Raw genomic sequence first — 22,266 nt, forward strand, 5'->3', positions numbered from 1 at the left:
TATATACATATTATACATATATATAATGAAGTGCTATTCAGACAGAAAGAATACATTTTTGTCATTTGTAGGAAAATAGATGCATCTTGAAATAATAATTGTAACTGAAATAAATCAGACACACAAGCTTGAATATTTCATGGTTTCTATTATATGAAAAACCTAAAGTGTAAATAATTTAAAAGCAAAGTAAGAGACAGATTATAGGGAAAAGAGAGGGAGGCCTTTGTGGATGGTAAAGGGTTCTGGGGGTGGAGCCAAAAGGGATGGAGGGAAGGGAAGGGAAGAAAAAAGATTTAGATGAAATATGTACATATACCAAGATCTCCACAAAAGTATTCATTTTTTTTACAAATGTGCACTAAAAACAAAATTTTAAAAATTAAAAAGAGTAAAAGTATAAAATACTTTTTTGACAAGGAGTTGATTTTCCATAAAGCAGATTTTCAAATAGATCCCCTGAAGGTGTTTCAGGGTAGGTTTTCCTTTAAATTAGGGTCACTAGGATTTTGCTGCTACAAAAACATCAAGTTTTAAGCTAACCGTTTTTGGTCTCAGCTGGGACCTGAAGTGCACCCAAAGTGATTCTAGATCAGTGGCTAGCTGTCATATGATTAGGATCATCTGGGAAATTTTTAAATATATGAACATGCAGGTTTTATCAAATTTGAACTTAATTGGTCTGCAATAAAGTCTTTGTATCATTATTTAAAGCAAAGTCTGTCTATAAGTTTAATAGACATATTATGTTATGTACCAGTATCCTAGAGGTACCTGTGGCACAAGGAGGTGGAAGAACATTCAGGGTAGGAAGAGCTTGGCTACTTGGTAACTTGATGAAATGAACGAAGAGTTTACTTTCTCTGAGGTTCAGTATTGTAAGCTTTAAAACAATAATGATATCATATTTAACAATGAAATTATGTATAAACTATCTGTGGCATTCCCCCCTGAGATAAATAGCAAGACAAAAACTTTCATCATCAGAATATCTAGTTCACTCTGTACTAGCCAATGTAATCACAAAAGATTGAGAAATAACAATAACCACCACAACAAATCAGCCTCACACAAAGTTTTAGAACATGTGCAAAACATAGACAAATTCTTTTCCAAAATGAAATAAACATAATCTCTAGTCTAATTTCTGACAAAGTCTTCATTCTCAACTGAAACCTCATGAGTCGCCTTTAATTTTCAGCATTCCTATCAATATTCTGGTCTTCTCAGCTCTAACCAATATTATCCATCAAGTACTACTCATAACATTCTAGGGCTTCGCTAGCCTACATCTCCAAATTCCTCCCACGAAAAAGTTGTAAATGGTTCTGATCCATATGATCAGTTGTAATTCTAGCAACAACCCCATTTGTCTAGGGCCAATTTTTTGTATGAATCACTTCCCCATTGCTGGGACAAAATTTCCAATACCTATAACTCAAAAAGGAGAGATTTAGCTTGGCTCAGGGTTTTGAGATTTTAGTATATGGTTGACTGGCTCCAAGGCAGAAAATGAAAGGTAGAAAGGAATGGTGGAGGAAAGCTGCTCATCTCTTGGTAGCCAGGACAAGAGAGAGAGGAGAAAGGATCCAATGAATTACACCACTCCAGATTACACCCACAGTGACCCTGTTCTGATTGGGCCTCACCTGTGAACACATGAAACTTTTCTGTGACAATTTAGATCTAAACCATAAGGATAGGCAGTAATTAAATGGTTACTTTTAGATGCAACATTTTCAAGGATGGCTTTTGACTAGCAATTAATACCAAAATTAGTTTGGATGCTGTGAGGGAGGGTATCTGGCTGACCTTTATATCGTTTGATTAGGTGCAGCAAAAAAAAATTGTGGCAATTCAAAATTTCCATAGTTTGACAATACATTATTTGAAATGTAACTTGTTAGTTATGCTTATAAGAATTGGAATGACATGTAAAACTGTTCAGTCCAATAAAGAAAATCTATTAGCTGAAAACTAATACCAAGGGAATATAAGACAATGTGAATCATACCTATTTATTTATCCATCTACCTAGCATTTGCCTGTATATATTATTAAGTCACTGTGGTGAAAATATGAACTTTAAAATAAAAAATTTCTCCTCCTCTGTCTGCTGCATTTGCCAGAAGGGTAGGCATGTGACTCAAGCTGGCCTTTCAGACTTCCTCATCCCTTTAAACATAAGAATTAATTCAAGACCTGAACACAGTGGTGCCTATAGTCTCAGACTCTGGAGGCCTAAAGCAGAAAGATTATAATTTCAAGCCCACCCTAGGGAATATAGAGATTTAAATATATAATATATAGAAATTTAAAAAGCCTGGGAATGAATCTAAGTGTGAAGGCCCTTGGTTCAATCCCCTACTGCTAGAGAGAGAGAGAGAGAGAGAGAGAGGGACAGAATTAATGCAAGATCATCAATTCTTACTTTCTAAAAATAATGCACACTTTAGACTTTGAAGAAAAACCAAAATACACACACACCCAAACACACACACCTAAAAATACTTCCACTACATGGCAATAAAATATCTCTGGAGGAATCATAGAGAGAGGCATAAGCAGAACACATAAGAATATCACCGGCCATAAGTCCAAGTGTAAGAAAGTAACATTTTTTTTAATACTTGAATTTAACATCTCTTTGGATCCCTAATTTCTTCATATCAGAATCTTGAGCTAATTCATTCTATAAAATCATAACATAATCATTTTTGATCTTAAGGTTAAGTATATAATTATTTCTCTTATTCTGTTTATCTCTGAAATTGATCCTAAGACTCAGGGATTTTATGGAAGAAGAGTATGTATTTTGCTAAGAAAAGAATTTCCGTTCTTCATTGTGATTCATCTTGTACTGCTATCCAGAGAGACAACAAACAGCTTTTGTTGCAAGGTATCTTCTGTGTACAAGCTACTATTTCTGAATGTATAACTTCATTGAGTTAAGCAGTATTTTTCCTGATTTATTTTATGTCATTCTCTTTTCTTCATGAAGGTTTTATTATCTCTTTAAATCTCTCTGAGACTATGTATCTTCATCAGATATTCTTTGCCACTGAAATTCCAGGCACATGTGGTGATTTTCCCACCCTCTCTATTGCTGGCACATGCAGCACAGCTGTATATGTCTCAGAGTTAGTGCTATTTGTACTCCAACACCTCCTACCTTAATTTCCTAAATTTAAAAGGGCACGCCTTACTTCAATTTCAGTGTGCCCACCTCACCAGCCAAGTTTCATTTTTCTTTCCTTCCAATTCTTATTTGCTTCCCAGTTCAGAGTAATTAGAATGGTGGAAAACTGGCAGGGGTTCCAAAGAAATATATAAGTGCCCTTACTAGGTGTTATGAAAAATATAGTGAATTCTGCTGCCAAGGACCATGCAGTGGAAAGGTAGACTCACAAAAAGCTTGTAGTGTGTTTTCTTCTACCTTATTCAACTGATCTGACACCAGATCAGTGACATCAGGCTCTTCTCTGAAGTCAAAATGACCATGGAATATAAATGTTCTGAGTTGATTCATGACATCAAGGAGTCAGGACACTCATGCAGTAGAACTTCCAGAAACTCTTTAAGAAAGTAGCAAGAATAACAGGAATGAATACATCCAATTTGTTTCCAATTTTGAGAAAGAAAAGTCTTTTATAGTAATTTTAAAAATTTAAACATCATATTTTGTCACATCCCATACAAAACTGTTTTGCCAACTTTCACCTAGGTTAGGAGTTTTTAAAGTTTAATGGGAGTAATCAATCTTTAGTTTTCCATGTTTTCTAGTGATAACCTCTTTGGAACAAAACTTTTTATTTCTCATTCCAAATAGAGGCAACACATGGATTTCAGTTATGTACAAGTTGAAGGGAACTGCACAGAGAGATTAAAGCTTTTAAAAGTATTTTTGCATGTTCAAAGCTATCTGTTAACTCATATTACAAGTACAATAATATTTTGACTAAAAATGTATTGTTATACATAAGGCTCTGTGCAAAATTCTTTACATGTGCAATCTTACTTAAAACATAAGCCATAAAGAGGAGGCAGAAATTATTATTGCGATTCTACTGATGAGAAAACAGGATGAGGGAGATTTAATAATTAACCGAAGAATGCACAGCCAGAAAGTGGTAGAGCTGAACCTATGACAGATTTACAGTTTATCCTATTTTCTTAACTATATTTTCATTCCTGAGAAGTACTGAGAAGTACCCCAGAAGTATCATATACTGGGAGGTGGGGCATGGTAGAGAGAGGTGAACCATTGGAGGCGTGACCTGGAAGGGAATAGTCTATTAGCAAGGTCCTCCATTATCTCTCTGCTTCCTGGCTGGATCACCTTCCCTCCACCAGTCGCGTCCACTATACTGCTTCTGTTTTAAAGCCTTCCAACCATGGACTTAACCCACTGAAACTGTGAGCTGAAATAAAACTCTTTAAATTATGATTAAAAAGTATTTTTTCCCAGTGATGATAGAGCTAACAGGGAGGGTAATCTTTTTGGTTTTCTTTTCCACTGTAAGGCTGGTTTAGTACACTTGAACTGTTAATATGATGAGCAGTAAGATGGGAATGTACAAACAGAAATGAGCATCATATGTTTGTATGATGTGATGTCAGCCATGTATAAGAATAACAACTTTGTGATAATGTATTTAAACAAAAATTGAAGTAAAAATGAAATAGATCTACAAGTGCAAGCCATTATTGGTGTGATTACTAGAGGCATAAATCCACCTAAAACTTCGAAATTTTTATCATTTATAATGCTTTTGAATTTTCCAAATGAGAAAATTTCTCACCACATGTGGTTTCACGCTTTTTAAAGTGGAACTTGACAATGGATTGGTTGCCTTAGCTTCCTTTCTACATTAAATGTCAACTTTGAAACAAATTTTATTGAAGTATTAGTTCATACAACTTTTCTCTTGGAATTAAGTCACTTAGAGTTTTAAGAATATCAGAACTTGGAAACAGCCCATCTGCCCATCAATTGGAAACTGGATAAAGAAGATGTGGTTTTTCTATAAAATGGAATACTACTCAGCCATAAAGAATGAGAAAGTAGATTCATTCATAGGTAAATGGGTACATTTTGAGGATATACTTCTAAGTGAAATAAATAAGTCACACATATGCAAATACTGAATAGTCTCTCTGGTGTGAAAAACTTAAATAGTACTCAAGATCCTAATGGGACAATTAGCATACAGGAAGAAAAGGACCAAAGGTGTAGGACAGTGAGAAGGATAGGGAATGGGGAATAAGGGAAAAGGAAAAAAGTATGAGAAAATGTAAAAATGGAATTAAAATGTTTGAAGGGGGGAGGAGAGGGGAGGGTGAAGGGAGGGTGGGGACAAGGGGAAAAAATGAGAACCAAGACCTGGCATGTAAAGGTACAAGATCCCAGTAATGAATGTAACTGTACTGTACACCTAGAATGTACCAATAAATTAAATTAAATTAAAAAAAGAATAATAATATTGAACAAAATATCAATAACTGACACGTCAACTGAGCAACCATTAGGAGCTAGAGACTTTGTTAGATGATTGTAGTATTTTTAGGAGCTGTATTGAGATAGGCATAAAGTTCATTCATTAAAAAAAAGAATATCAGAACTTGTCTTCACAAACCTTTTAATGTAAAAGAGCCAATTTTATCTCTAAAGTTTTATTTTGCTTTGCTTCTGCTTCAGTGTTATTTCCAAAAATAATCAGTAAAAATCTGAGCTTAATAACAAGAAGCGAAGCAGCTTGGAATAGGCTTATGCAGAACCTCCCTACACTACAATGTCTGTCAGTATAGACCATTTTAGTTTTCTCTGTATTAAAAAGTGTTAAAAAATCTGTGATGTTGTAGGACAAAATTAACTATTAACATAGGTTGAAAAATTAAAAACAAAAATTTTCTACAAATTTCCAATATTTGCATGAAGACAATGTGCAACCATGTTTAGTTATAGGTCTTTATATCTGGCCCTAAAAGAATAATCCTTTGATCACAGCACACCATATGGCTGAGGCAGGCGGAATGAAAATTCAAGCCCATTCTGGGCAAGTTAATGACTTAGTGCAACTCTGTGTTAAAAAATGAAAAGGGACTGAGGCTGCAATTCAGAGGGAAAAGATCCATGGAATTAATCTACAGCACCACAAACACAAAAAACAAGTATATATATATTTATTCACCTTAGGTGAATACCGAACTAAATTTGTTATTAAAAAAACAAAAACAAAACCAGAACCACAGAACCATATGCAATGTATGAAATATATTGAAGTCAACTGTGTTTTATGTTAGTTTGGTTATTGGAATTGGACCTAAATTTTCGATGAGTAATTAAGCTGATATCATATAAGAAGTGATGTTATATTTCAGTATATCCAGATGGAATTTTTTACATTCTTAATTAAGATTTTCTTCTTCAAATAAAAAGGACTACAGAAAGTCCCAAACTCTCTGAGTGATCTACAGTTGCTTTTTCTTAGCAATTTCTACAAATAGATGATAGTTCAAATCTAATTTATCTGTTACCACTGCATCAGAACCCAATCCTGCAGAGGAAATGCTGTAGCCCTTGCATGCCTTTATAGGTCTTGAGGAGTTTGGGGCCACTTCTACCTTTCTGATCCCGCCAAAGGTGTCATTTCTTATTTTCTAAAGAAGTTGTTTCATAATTTATAAAATTGAGATGGTGGAATTAATCATGGTTCATTGTAGCACTGATGGCAGTCTTGGAAAGATTATTTTGGCTCAGTGGCCAGGTTTTAGTTAGAGGAACAGAAACAGTGTAAAACATATGTGTAATTCCACAAATGGTTTTGTTAGGTAGGTTGACAGGATGAGAAGTAGAAGAGTCACAATGGCCATCTGTGGGATTGGAGGCAGAAGAGTACAAAATGACTGTTGGCACACTAGGAAGTTGGAAGATCCAATAGCATGGGAAGTTTGAAATCCTGGAATCTGTTAGTGTGTCAGAAGGCTGAAAAGTGCATGTCTGGTTGAAGAGGTCAACATCCAAAAGCAATTACAGAGACCAGACCTTCTCCCCAAAGGGGAAAAATCTCTTTTCTTTTTTATTCCATTTAGGCTACATGTGTATTGGTTGGTGCCATCACATCTTGGTGGGTCTTCCTTGCTTGCCTGGATGTCAATTATTCACAGACATACTCAGAAGTTTACCAACTTCCTTAGTAGTTCTTACTTGAGTCAAGTTGACATACCACAATGATCACGCTAGGTTACTGATTTGATAACTTAATAAAGATGTTCTTGAAGTATGATAAAATGAAGATGCATAAAAAGTTTCACATTTTGATTCAGATTGTCTTATTCCATAACCATTTAAGTGGTTACCTTCTATTTGCTATTCACAGAATCAAATCTTAAATTCCTGTCCCCACAAAGAATTTTCAATCTAGTTGAGCTTGTTTAGATTCCTATATCTATTAATTTTGGCAGCTTTAGAAGTATTCCTTAGTATCTTTCATATATCCTTTGCACATCTATCTAACAGAAATTCTGTTATCTTTGTTACAAAGTGCCTCATATTAAATGACATAATACATGTAAATTCTGAGTATAATATGGAGTTAAAAATTCAATAATGTAGAAATTGTAAATATTTATAGATAGAATTTGGCATAAATTCTAGATTTATTTTTCCCTATGGTCTGTGACATGGCCACATCACACAGAAAGCAAATTATTGTCTTCATGTATTACTGAAGGCAACAGAGATAGCTTTCTATGCAAGGACTGGGCTGAGCAATTTAGAGGCCTAAAATCCTGAATATTTATGAATTGTCTTGTCTGTTACTTTTTCATGGGTAGGACAAAATACTCAATACCCAGAGTTATGGGAGAAAAGGTTTATGTAGCTCACAGTTTGTAGAGGTTTCAGTACATAGTCAGCTGGCTCCATGGCAGGGAGTCATCACAGAAGAGAGCCTGTTCATGGCATGGTAGGCAGAAGGCAGCAGAGCAGCAAAGCAGCAGCAGAAGGCTTGCCTTTGTTGTGTCTGTTTATATTGCCACGAGGCTACAAGCCTAGTAATGGGTGCCACACTTGTCCAGCAGGGGGCCTCCATTACCCATACTCTTAATCCTCATTCACACAGCCTAATCAGCCACTTTTGAAATGACACATGAGGCTTTGGGAGGATATTTTGAGAGAAGCCACACATTCTAACCCTGGTCCACAAAAGATTTATATGTAACTCTTTATGCAAAAGTCATGGAGTCCATCTGGAAAAGTTTCCAAAGTCCTGATAGTTTCAGCATTGCTGAAAAAATAAGTCCAAAGTTTCCTCTGAGATTTAAGGAAAATTCTTAGCTGCAAACCTCTATAGTAATGAAAGTTAAACACTCTGACATACAGTGGAACAAGATAAACATTTCCAATCTAAAGGTATAAATAGAGTGATATAAAGGACTAGGAACAAAGCAAGACCAAAATCCAGAAGGGTGAAATGTTAAATCCCATTGTTCCATGTGGCAAGATGTGAATTATAAAGCGGCTTCGTTGGTTCCACCTCTCTGGCATTTCTGAATGTTCTGGCTCCCACAGCTTGTCACTTTGGCTGGCTTTGCTTACTCCTTGCAGCTTTCCTCAGATGATCCATATTCTTGGCTTCTCCAACTTTCTGGGGTCTCCCCTATACCTTCAATTTTAAACTCACAGCTTCACACACTGTCCTCTCAGGGACACACTGGCTGGCCTCCCAGGCCTTCTTCTAAAATCTGGGTGGAAGCCTTCCTTTCCCTACAACTCTTGTATTCTGCATTCGCCTAAAATCAGAACTATGCTCATGACACCTAGGGTTTGCCACCAAATGGAGCAGTAGCCAGGCTCCCTGCTCTCTTGGCTGTAGGGGGTTAAGTACCTGGATTGCTGAGCTCTAGGAATGAAATATTGAGAAACAAATTCTCTAGGCTGCCACCATTGTGGAATGTGGTGCTTGGGGCTCCCTTCTCTAAGCAAAGTTTTTCATCTTTGCAATTTTGAGACTGCCAAAAGGGGAGTCCTACTGGTTCTTGTGATGTTGTCAGGCCAGCTTTACTATTGTCCTGTTCCTTCTCAGCAACGAATTTTTCCTCTGCTCTATATTTGCAGAGCATAACTTTATCAGAGTTTCCTTCCTGTCAACTCAAAACTTTTCACATCCTTTTTCTGGGTCTTTTTCTCTTGATTCTCAACATAGATCTGGCTAAAGGCCCCTGAGAGTAGCCATGCCACCCCCTCAACATAGACTGCTTTGAAAATTTTTCTACCAGATTAATTCCTCTATCACACTTAATCTCAGTCTCATGCAGTCTCTGAACAAAAGCAAAATTCAGAAAATTTTCTGTGAGTGCATAACAGACATGGTGTGGAGTTTAACAGCCAATGAAATCCTTCTTCTCAACAGAAACCACCTGAGCCTGGTCTTTCTCGCAGCATTTGTATCTGGCTTCTGGTCTTCTGAGCTCTGACCAGAATATGCCATCAAATTTAGTTACAGCATTTTGGAGGTGCTTCTCCAACCAGAATCTCCAAATCTTCTCAAACTCTTTCCAAAAGCCAGTTCCAAAGGGTTCTATACAACATGGCCAGGTAGTTTCATATCAACAACTCAACTTCGCTGATACCAAAATCCATCTTAGGTATGTTTTTCATTGCTGGAAAAAAATACCCAACACCTAGAAATTAAGGGAGGAAAGGTTTATTTAGCTCAATTCATAGTCAGCTGGCTCCAAGGCAGCTCTGGGCATGGCAGAGGGGCATCTCAGAGGAGAAATTCCTCATGACCTGGCAGGAAGTAGGCGGTAAAACAGCAAAGTAGCAGCAGCAAGTCTGCCTTTGTTCTGTCCCTACATATTCCAACCAGTCTACAGGTCTACTGATTGATTCCACCTATGCTCAGTGTGGGGCTTCCATCACCCACACCCTTAATCCCAGTATCTCACCTTTAATCCACATTTTTACACCCTAATCTGGTCACCTTTGAGACTCCCCATATATGACTATATAAGGCTTTGGGGACATATCTAGATACAATTAATAACATCTATAATCAGTATTTTTTTTTTTTGAGACAGGGTCTCACTATGTAGTTCAGAATGACCTGGAGCTCACTATGTAGCCCAGGCTGGTCTCGAACTCACAGCGATCCTCCTGCCTCAGCCTCTTGAGTGCTGGGATTACAGGTGTGCACCACCATGCCCGGCCTGTAATAGTCTTTTATACATATGAGGAAACTGAGTTTTACTCAACTAAGTATCGTTGCATAAACAAAGCTTCTTATCATTATATTACTATTGTGAGAACTGGACTTGCTATGGAAACACAAATACCTAGCATAATGCTTAGAACATACCATAGTAGAAGCTGGAAAAATATTCTTATATTTCTTTTTTTTACTAGGCAGAAAAGTCCCAGGGTATTTTTAATCCACAAATGTTTGGTCTGTACCCAGTGAAGCAGTAAATACCCACAGGGTTTGCATGACATTTGACACCAAATAATGAAATCCATGACAAAAATATGTGCTTACTTCTATGTGGTATTTAAATATATACATTTCTTTCAAAGATCAATCTTCTGAGCCCTAAACTAATGCTACATCCCTAGAAACTTAAAGACATTCATCCTTTGAGTCAGAGAAAAAAAAGGGGGGATATTTATCACAAAATGCACTTTGACTACATTTTCCACTGGGACAAAGTTATAGGTAATTGTACATTTCTAGTTTCTCCAGGCAGTAGGTCTCAAAGAACATGTTGTTTAGTGCAACCAAAAACAAAGTCATATTTCAGTGGCATTTTGAGTAAAAGCATCCCACCCTTCCCAACATTGTAAAAAAGGGCCATGTTTTAAAGAAAAAAATTTAAATGCAACTGAAGAATTTTTAAATAGTGGAGATGATATGATATATTGCTTTACCATAGAGCCTTTAAATACAGGTCTTCAATGGTGACTGTAGCATATACATGGAGAGATAGAAAATTAATTCATCGTACAGTGGAGCAGAAAACTCACATCTGTTCTTTCTACAACCCAGTACACCCCGTTTATTAATACTGTTCTCTGCACTGTCAGGTCTAAGCAATTAATTTACACAGACTAGCTTTTGTGGGAGAGAGATGCTGTATTTACCAGCTGGAATATACAGGTTTTAGCTTTTTTAATACAGGAGAAAACCAAAATTTCACCTATACTATATATAGACTAAAAATATAAAAATTTGCATCATGGAATAATTTTCATGCCAAAGTAATATTCAAAAATATAAGGAATAGAAGTTCAGGTTGATTTTTTCCTTTAATCAACCAGAGAAAGATCATTTTGAATGATGTCTTTTATAGCTATTTTAGTTTCTTGATTAATGATTCATTTCTAAATATAACAATTACCCTTATTTCTGTACACAATGGCAACTCACATCACTGGTAACCTGGAAAGGGGGCAAAAAGAAAATGACCCTTTTATTCTGCTGCTAACTATGGCAAAAATGAAGCAGATATATGCTCATCTGAGCTGCTATTTTATGACCAGCAATGACTTTGTAACAGATGCATTTTTTTTGTGAAACATTCAGGATTGTACACATTTATTGTTTAACTTCTAAATCTATAATAAGTATTTCCCATACCTAAAATTAAAAACTCAGTTCGTTATTTTCCTCTATCTCTATTCCATCATTACCTTTCAGTTTTCCCAGTTTCATTAATTGGCTCAACCATTCCCCCTGTAGTGACCTGACCATCCTGAAAACATGGGTTCTTGTTTGTCTCATATTCCATCTATTAGCAATACCTCTTCAGAAGAAGCCCCAAAACTACTCCTCATCACTTATCTTCCCATCATTTCTTCCAAATTTGATTGATGCTGTATATTTCCAGGGGTATTTTTGCTTCTCCTTTTGTAGCTAAGCCAATGTAGAGTTTTCTTTTCCATTCACCAGCTTAAGGAACGTTTCAAAGCATTCATCATATCAAATCACTCCCTTACTTAGACTCCTTATGCCTTCCAATTGCACTTGGAATAAAGCCCCAAAGCATGACTTCATACCCCCAGGGATGTTGGAATTAATCAGCTACCTGTGTCCCCTTACTTTCCCAGATGAGCCACACTGATCTCCCTACTTGCGTCTGCCTCAGTGATTGTGCACCAGCATTTTTGCAAAGGATGCTTCTCTCCAGAGAACTGCCAGCTTCACTCCTTCACTTTAATCAGATCTCTTTTAAAATTTTACCTTTTCAGAGAAAATTTCCTCAAAATATTTCTCCATTATTTTAACCCCTGAGCTCATACAAATGATATTACATACTTATTTGCTTATTGACTATATTTGTGTTTGAATGAAAAATAAGGGATTTTATCTTTTCTTTTTTACATCCCAATGTCCAGAGTTATATCTGGTGCATGACACATGCACAATAAATATTTTTTCAACACATAAATATATAATTAGATAATCTTACCTGCATAAACTTTATTCAGAGTAAGTCTAATGAATCCACTTTGATCACATGATATCATTAGCTGGCACATTTAGTGAATATTTAAGTACTAAGATTATTGTCGGTTAACAATATGAGATTCAGAAAATATGTATTGTAAGCTAAGAAAAGGGAAAGTAATGGTGAGAGGAACTAACATATGTATTTTGTTTTGACTTTTAAAATATATTTTCTTTATCTTAAACATTCTAAACCAAAAAGCCTTTGGATAACTGAAAATATTTAAAGTATTATGACTGTGTGTTTTATTTGCTGACATGTAGACAGAGCCTTGCCTAATATTTACTAAATGTTTTGAAATTTTATTGCCTGAGCAGATGGCAAACCAACCTCTTGGGAATATAATTGGCCAGGTTGCCTTTGCAATTTTTTAAACAATAAATAAAATATTTTATGTATGGCAGGAGGAATCAATATATGATGAAAAAAGGAGCAAAGAGAGTATTTGTAAAGGTTAGAAGACTTGTGTTCCACAGTGTTTATTCATCAGTTCCCCAGTGCCTTCTTGTGTCTCAGATTTGAGGAAATAATTTAAATACTGTCTTTTTCTAAGAAAAGTTATCCCCTTCAAGCCAGGCTCGGCTCAGTGTCCACAGAGCCGCTTTACACAGACAGAATGCTTGAAGGAAGTGTGCCTCAGAAGGGATGCTTTCCAGAAAGGCCTCGATAAACTCCACTGCCTCCGCCTCTGCATCTGTGACATTCATAACTTAATGGGGGATAAATTTGTAACAAATTTCATTTTGACAAGTAAAATAAATTTCTGTCTTGATAATTTGACAGAATAGTGAACACATATTTATTTTAAAGGATTTTTAGAAGAAAAATCTGTCAAATATGTCCTATATCTGTCTTGTTATTTTTCTGCTTCTTTTATCTCAAAATTAATTGAATCAATTATGAAGACAAAAATAATTGTAAACACAAATGCACCTGATAACTTCAAAATAATGAAACAAAAGCTGAAAATCTCTATCCTCCAAAGATGAATACACATCCCACACACACACACACACACACACACACACACACACAAAATCATCCCCTCACCCCAAGGTTCCCAAATGTCTTTAGTCATTCATCATCAACTCAAGTCCAAAGACTCATTTATGTGTTATCTGCACAAAAGTCCCAAATTTCATCATCTAAATCAGGTTAGCATGAGACTAGACATAATCTACCTTGGGACAAAGTTCCTCTGTATCTTTTGGATGTGAAATTAGAAAATGAGGTATTTTTTTCTAAAATAAAATTGCAGGAAGGGCACCAGATAGACATCCCTGCTCAAAAAGGAGAAGAGAGAAAGAAAGAAGAGAGAGAGAGAGAGAGAGAGAGAGAGAGAGAGAGAGAGAGAGAGAGAAAAAGAGTTATCAGTAACAAGCAATTTTGAAATCCCAGCAGGCTAACTCCTTCAGGTTTCAACTGCTGAAGATAATCCTCCTTGGCTTGCAGCTCTGCTCTCTGAATCACAGCCCCTCCCTTGGAGTCCTCTTTCTTTTTGCATAGTGAGTAGTACACACTTGCAGGTAAGTTATTTTATGACTGTTTCCTACCTATAGAATTTTGGGAGTCCATCTCCTTCTTTTATTTTGTTCTCTTTCTGGCCCTTTCAGTCCATGCTATTGGAGTTTCCGCAAGTACAGCATTCATAAAAATTTGAGTCTCAAATACACAACACAGGAATCCTCTCTATTAAACAAGCAGTTCCTCTACACACCTTTGCCAGGTAATGACAGTTTATATTTTGCTTCTGCTGAAAGTGTAAAAGAAGACCTATAAATCTAATTCCTTCAAAGAGCTTCATATGTGATAGAATAATCTGACATTTTGGTATATGTAAGACACTAGCAAAAAGCTATCTCACTATACCCTTAATTTTCTCTCCAAACTATGTTTTTCTGCCAGTGTTTCCCCCTTTTTTTTTTTCAGAAATGGATAGAGTGGGAATTTCTCGAATCATAGTCTTTGCTCCTTTTTATGGAGTTGTTTTTTCCTTCAGTTGGTCTCTTTCCTCTAGCATTTTACAAAAAAGAACAAGAAAAATAAGATCACACCTTTAATATTTTGTTCAGAAATCTCCTTAGCTAACTATCCAAATTCATTGGTTTCAAGTTCTATTTTCACACATATGAAGGCTACAGTTCAGCCAAGTTTTCTGCTGCCATGCATCAAGATTATTTTTCCTTTAGTGTCGAATAACTCGTTCCTTATTTCCTTCTGAGCATTCCATAGCAGTGCCTTTAACACTTATATTTCTCCCAGCTTTCTTTCTGTGATAATATATCTATTCTATAAAATTATGGGCTGTACTACTGTATTTCTCATTTCCTTCTGAGCCCTCACCAATGGAAACTTAAAACACCCACATTTCTACTGACCTTGTATCCAAAGCAGCAAAAGCAGTTATCAGGTGAGAGAGGAGATGCTAGAATCCTGACTCTGAAGCTAAGAAGAAGAAGAAGTAACAATCCAAGAAATTTTGATGACTTCAGAAGCTGCAAAAGGTAAGACATGGATTCTCCTTAAAGCTTCTGAAAGAAGAAACCTCTATCAACACTTTGATTTTAGCCTAGAGAAGCTGATTTCAAATGTATGAATTATTATAATAGTGGATTATATGTATTAATGTATTATATATATATATAATGTATTATCTACTACATTTTTATTGTTTAGGTCACCATATTTGTGCTAACATAATTATAAAAGTAGGCAAATGATACAAGCCATATAACTGATCTTGTGTTCTATGTGTTTAAGGTTCTAATTATTATTATTGCCTCTGACAACCACTGGAATTTCTGTGAATTTTTCTCATGTAGGATTTAAAACATTGGAGGAGATACATAAAGGAAGTAAAATAGAAATTAATAAAATAGTAGCATTGCTCATAAAACTGCTCATGATTGAATTGAAAAATCTACTTGTGTAGCTATGTAACTATATGATGTTACTTAATTTTTCTGATTTAACATATGTAAAATGGTGATAAAAATCATTTCTATGTCATGACCTTATTTTGAATATAAATGAGACAACCTATGTAAAATATTTTACACTAACTGGATACACAGCAGCTGTTCAATAAAGTTTATGTATGTCTTTTCTTTCACTGAGTACTTATATTTTTGAATTTGAAACTCTTATATCACAAGATATAACCATAGACGATGTACTACTGCACAAAGCTGGAAGTAAGAAAAAGAAAAGGTTAAAATACAAAATGTATAGAGAAGATAACTGATTGATGTGAATGTGTTGACAGGTATTTGCAATATTATCACACATCTGTTCTAGGTGGAAGAGATTGGAAAATAGAAGGTATCTCGATACTCAAAGGTAGAGCAAAGTGTAGAACTTAGAAGCAAAAAGTATTCAGTGAGACTTAAATCATAAACATATGTTTGATGGATTTCTTAGATTACCTCTACCCTTCCCTGAACAAAAACATTTATTTTGTGAGTGAATGTATTTATGTGTCTAAATTTCAAAGTATGTTAATCACAACACAGAAGCTAAGCATAAATCTAATTCTGCTTTACAGATGGTAAGGAAAGAAGGACACACTTATTAAGTATCAAATCTTTTAAATTTGTTCTTTGTTTACTACATCATCTCTCCAAAAATTATTTGCCTCAGTATTAAAATTGATGAACTGAAAACAGTGGGCTTAAACATATTTGCACTCAGGTCTATCTCTTTCCAGGATTTGCACTGTTTTTCCATGGTACCACATTAATATTTCACCAGCTTTACAGAAGCACCAGGGTTTCACTGAAAAATTCTCTATTTTCCTAAACTCCTTAGGAGGTCTAGCCTTAGCTATCATGGCATACAATAAAAGGATTCAATGTTCAGTTTGTGTCAAGAACTATGCTTGTTGAAATTTTCAGATATTTGGTTAAGAGTTATTTAGTTATAAAAAGAGACTGAATTGCATTTGCATTTTAAAATAAGTACTGATGAGAAGAACCAGAAAGAGAGAGGGGGAGAGAGAGAGGCTCTGAGCCTATTCCTGACGATTTTCAAGCCTTCTGAAATGCCCTTTAGCACATCAAATCCTTTCAACTTTGACCAGAAAAGAAAAATCAGAGAAATAAGCCAATTTCAAATGGAAAATAGACAATTAGCTCTTTCTAATTTAAATGAAAGAAATCTAGAAGTTATCAAGGAAACAGAAAAGTCTTATTTTTTATATGGGATGTAAATTGGAGCTGTACTGGGCTGCGAAGATCAATCACTGAGAACAAGGGAAGTAGACAAGATGCAGACATTGTTGCTTTGAATATACACAATATTTATGGTGAGAAGAAAGTTTAAGCAAGGAAAACATTCAACAAATAAAAATACAATTTAGCAATATTACCAGAATGTTTCTCCTTTCTATGTCACATGTACCACCTCTAGATTTGTAAGGCTTTAGTCTTGACTTAACTCTTAAACTGTTATCAAATCATATAAAAAACTGTTCCTGAGTCCTCTTAAGTCAACTTCTTCTGAATCCATGCAATTTGTTCGTCAATGAATTTGATTTTAGTGGGAGGGTATACAAAATTATTGGGTTGATTTTTTTTTCTCCAGTCACTCTATTTAACTATGAATGGTTTTGTTTCTGCCATGAAACATCTTAGAATTATTTTAGCTCTTTTTCTGGTTAAATTCTGAAAAAATGTAGTCCAGCTTTTTCCAGGCTACAATTTCAATTTCAAATCAATTTTATAGTTTTCTCTGTGCGTTAGTTCTTGGAAGTTGCTGTCATCTTTTGTCGCTGTATTCTCTTGTGGGGTGGCCAGTGTTCCCGGGCTCACAGTATGCAAAATGGGTGGATTCCTCCAGAGGCTCTCAGTAAGGTCCGCTGCTGTGGAGCTGCCAGAATAGGAAGGGGTGTTCTGAAATAACCTGTTCTGATTCTGTCATCTTCTGCTCACTCTCCTGTTTCTTAGATCTCCTTGCACAGGAGACAGTTGTTTGGGGCAGACACAGGAAAGGCTGTATAATCTGAGTTGCCTTTCATACAAACCCCTGAACCTAAAGAAAGCACGTTAGACTAGCTGTCCCAAATGGTAGGATGCACGCCAGCTCACTGTTGCTCTGTATTGCAGTCTCACAATTTCTGTTTCTCCCGATAAGTAGTCAGAGACAGCAGATCAACAAGTCTGATGCCCAAGAGGTCCTGGATGTGGAAATGAAACCACAGCATCCTATCCTTGTAGCAACTTTCTATTTTTATAAATGCTTCCCTAGGAGGTACCAACCTTGGCTTGCGCTTGTGATACTAAATGAAGCTGTATCTATTCAGAGGCACAGTTCGAGGAATTATTACTTGTGAACAAGTACAGAAAGAAAAAGACAGAAAACGAATTTGAGAGAAGTATGAGGTATGAAGATCTTCTGCGAAGAACAGATCTGGATTCAAAGTCTTGCTCCTTCATCCTCTGTGTTATGATCATCAGGTAATTTACTCTCCCAGAACCTCCATTTTTTCATGTGCAGAATGGGATTCCCTGCCTCCAGAGGAGCAGATGAAAGACGTCAATATGGTAACATCCATGAAAAGGAAAATCATATTTCCTAGCAATGCAAACAGAGCTGCTTCCAGTCGGAGTACCCTGACCTTCCTTCACAGTTCTATCCTTCAGCTTGCCCTCTCTCCAAATTTCCTAAAGGAGCTATTCTGTGTCTTGTTTTCCTAAACCTCTTTACTAATCCAAACTACTTGAGCAGAAGAAAAGACTGTTGAGTACTTAAATCTCAACTCTGTATCTTGCCCCATAAAAAGCATCTAATGCACAATGCACATTCTTTCAAAATTGTTTTTTCCTGCTATTTCCAAAAGTGAATCTTATCCCCAACCCACTCAACACCTTTATATTTAATTTCTCCCTCTCTCTTAACCTATAAAAATGCTGACACCTCTTCTATGCTAGAAACAAAATAAACACTAAAAAGTCAAAAAAATTTCCTTTGATCTTTTGTCTTTTTAGCAATGTCCCACAACTTCATATTTTTAAAGAAGCATCATAAAAATTACTTCTGTATGGTTTCTTAACTCTTGATTCGTTCCTTAGTTTGATGTTTGATTTCTAATTATCCTATATCATTGAAATGCATTATCAGAGGCAGAAGAAATGTAGCATTTGCAAAACTCTGATTCTGATTAGCTTCTCTTCCTCTCTTCTTGGGGTGAGGAGGAAGAAGAAGGAGATGGAAAGAGTGACAAAGAGAGACAAAGAGACAGAAAGAGATGGACACTCATCTTGCAATTTTCTAGGCTTGAAGCCTAGGCATCACCTTGGATTCCTCCTCCTTATTCTCTGGCCTGCACCCATGCATGTAGACTTCCAATACATTCACTGCTTATTTCTGAATAACTCTCAAATTTAATTTCTACTGTTGTATTCTTCCACTTGAGTCTTGTAACAGATTCCCATCAGTGTCTGTATATTTCTGGTTTGCAAATGTTCTGTCACTATAACAAATCCCTGAGATAATCAAATTATGAAAAGAAAAGTCTTATTTGGGCTCAAACTTTTAATGGTTCTAGTCCATCATTGTTTAGCCCAGTTGCTTTTGGTACTGTGTGAGGGCAGCCCATTATCATGGGAGCACCTGGCTGAGAAAGACTAGCAAGCAAAAGAGAGGAAGAAGGGGAAAGGGCCTCACTATCCCCTTCCAAGGCCCTGTCTCTAATGATCTAATGACCTACCATGAGGCCCAAACCCTTAAAGATCTGAATACTGCATGATAGAGTCTCCTGGGGAACCAAGCCTTTAACATGTAGATTTTTTGGAGAACTCAAGTTCTAAACTACAGCATCTCCTTCACAGCCTTTTCTCTACTCTTCTCCTCTTATAGAATCTATTTTTCTTTCAAGGTATAATGAAGTCATCCTACCATGCTATCTCTTCTCTATTCAGCCTACTTTTCAATCACTAGAATCTCTGAATGTCGTATTCTTTCAGGCTTCCATAGTTTAGCTTTAGCTTTTTTTTTTTTTTTTTTTTTTTTTTTTTTTTTTGCCTTCTGATGTGATTTTGCAGCCAAAATCAGTTTTCTTTCTCTTTAAATCCTGAACAGACTAATGACAATTTAGTCACAAAAGTAATGGGTTTACCATTGCTGCCCTTAGGTTACAGAGGTCTCACTTATTTCTCTTGGAACTTTGTTGAGACCTGTCAGTACACTTGGTTTCTTCCCTGATGGGGGATGAGACTGCAGCAAGGATTAGTAATCCCCAAAAAGGCTATCCTGGCCAGCAAGCAGATAGACCAGCTGAATACAGTCGTGTAGAGGCATAAATTATCCGAATCTGGTCCCAAATAATAAAAATGATCAGCTGACCTGTATATAAATGCTTTCTGTTTCAAACTATTAAATTTTGCATTGATTTGTTATGCAGATAAATAGCTTAACAGATACCCTGTCTATCTCATTAAACTGTAAACTTCTTAAAGGCAAAGAACATATTGCTGTTGTAAACTCTCCTATTGACTAGTAAATATATCATATTTGTTTCTTTTTATTTAACTTTTGCATGTTAATCTTTTCTTGGCAAATATTTTCTACTTCTGAAATCTTATTCTTTCTAATCACTACAGAATACATCTTTGGGGATGATATTTCTTTCTGTTTTCATTAATATTCATTTGTTCAAGGTTAGACTGTTCTCTCTTGATAACAATTTCAAGTTTTCACCATGATCGCCAACACTCTTTTCTTTATCAAGTCTATCATCAGCTTCTTCTGGATGCTTTTTGCTTTGCTAACCTGTAAAACATATTCAATGTCTTGCCTTGTATTTCTTATCATGTCTCCTTAAAAAAAATCATATTTCAATATATTTTTCTTCGCGAATGTCACGGTAAGCAATGTAATAAGTCTATTCCACCTTGCCCATTTATTGCTCTCTTCCCTTATATTATTAACACAGATTATTCCATTTTCTTTGAATTTCATGCTGAGACACTAGATCTTCTAAAGCCCCTTAAAAATGTGTCTTTGATGAAAATATTTATCCTAAGCAGAATACTTGAGATCTGATTTTTATCTTTTAGCTATATTAGTTCTCTCGTGAATTTTATATGAATTGTATTATCTGAACACTTGCTTGCAGCTGTATAACTCAAATTGTATTTCCCCAACTAATTCATGACTCTGCTTTAAGGCCCACACTCAATCACTAAAAAGAAAAGCTACATTACACAGCTACAATTTGTAAATGCAGCATCAGGTTCATAAGAATTACGAAGTCATGTAGCATTGACAATGCGCAAAATAAAGTAAGAGGAAAAACTTGGAGGCATAATGGTCCATGCTATCATTCCTTATCAAACTTTGTTCATATTTTATCATTGATGAAGTTACATTCAATGCAGCACAAGTCATATATTTTATTCGGCACACACCAAAAATGATAAGAACCCATAGTCTATGGTCTTTATGGTTCCAAGAAAACATAACCAGATTGTCTTTGCTTAATACTGCAAAGCGATTAGGCACAGGAAAGAATAGTTTGGATGCTACAAAGTATATTCTAATGTATAGAAGAATATCAAGAAGAACAAAGAGGCTAAGGACAATTGAATGGGTCCTCACTGCTAAATAGAACTTAAAATTTATAGTTAGTATAGCACCTTTCCAACAAAAGGAATAGTGTCAGTGAGTTTTGAGTCCCAGAGGCAGAGGAAAAGATAACTCTTGCTCCTGATTGCCAGGACGTTATGATAGAAGGCACTGTGGGGAGTTTGGATGAAAAATGGCTAGCAGAAGCTCTAATTCTTTTCAACTAATGACATTATCAATAAAGATCTTGCAGGCTGACTTTTTGGTTGTGCACTGGAGAACAGATTGGGATGAGGGTGACAACAGGAAAATGATTGCTGGAATGGGTTAAATAAAATGGGTTAAGATGCATATTATTTTATGGAGTAAATTATTATAAAGTTATTTTGAGGATACGGTAGAGTTGAGCAATATTTTTGACTTAAACTTACTTCTTAGTGCTACATAAGTGTAAAAGGAAATAATATATTAAACAGTATATTAAAATTCTGTGACAAAAAATGAATTGAAATTTATTTTATACAAATAAAATCAATCTAAGGCTGGGGATTTAGCTCAGTGATTCCAGCGCCTGCTGTGCAAGCACAAGGACCCGAGTTTGATCCCCAGTACCAAAAAACAAACAAAGAAACAAACAAAAACAAAACAGCAAAAAACAAATCAAAACAACCCCCAAAATAAATAAAATCAATCTTCATTATACTATGTTATGAAAAGAATTTAAATTAAATTCTAAGAAGAGATAAAATAGTAAGAATCAAAGATGTAATTTTGTTGATTTCTCAATTAAAACTATTATTGAGATCAGTATTGATTTATAGACCAGAAGAAGGCTTTTCACCTGCAAAATTCAGTAGATTATCCAAAACTCTTAAGCAAAAAATTACTCTGAAGTGAATGAGCTGAGGTGTAGTATTATTAGTTCTAGTTAAAAATGAAGCCAATATCATCATAATAATTAAAATCTGTGTTTTAATTCAAGAATAAAATGTTTTATGCTTTAAATGATAATTAAGGCTCCTACATTTTGATTCTTTGGGAAAATATGGAAATAAAGGGTGACGGAACTTTGGGGTCACCTAGAAAAAATGCAAAACAATGAAAATGTTTTAGATGGGATAGCAGCTTCTTTTTCTCAGTTCTTCCTTCTCTTCACCTTCAAATATTTTATATTTCATTCTTCCTAGACACCTCTTT

The sequence above is a fragment of the Fukomys damarensis genome, unplaced genomic scaffold (genome assembly GCF_012274545.1).
Source record: "Fukomys damarensis isolate Sample0158 unplaced genomic scaffold, DMR_v1.0_HiC HiC_scaffold_15, whole genome shotgun sequence".
Classification (NCBI taxonomy): domain Eukaryota; kingdom Metazoa; phylum Chordata; class Mammalia; order Rodentia; family Bathyergidae; genus Fukomys; species Fukomys damarensis.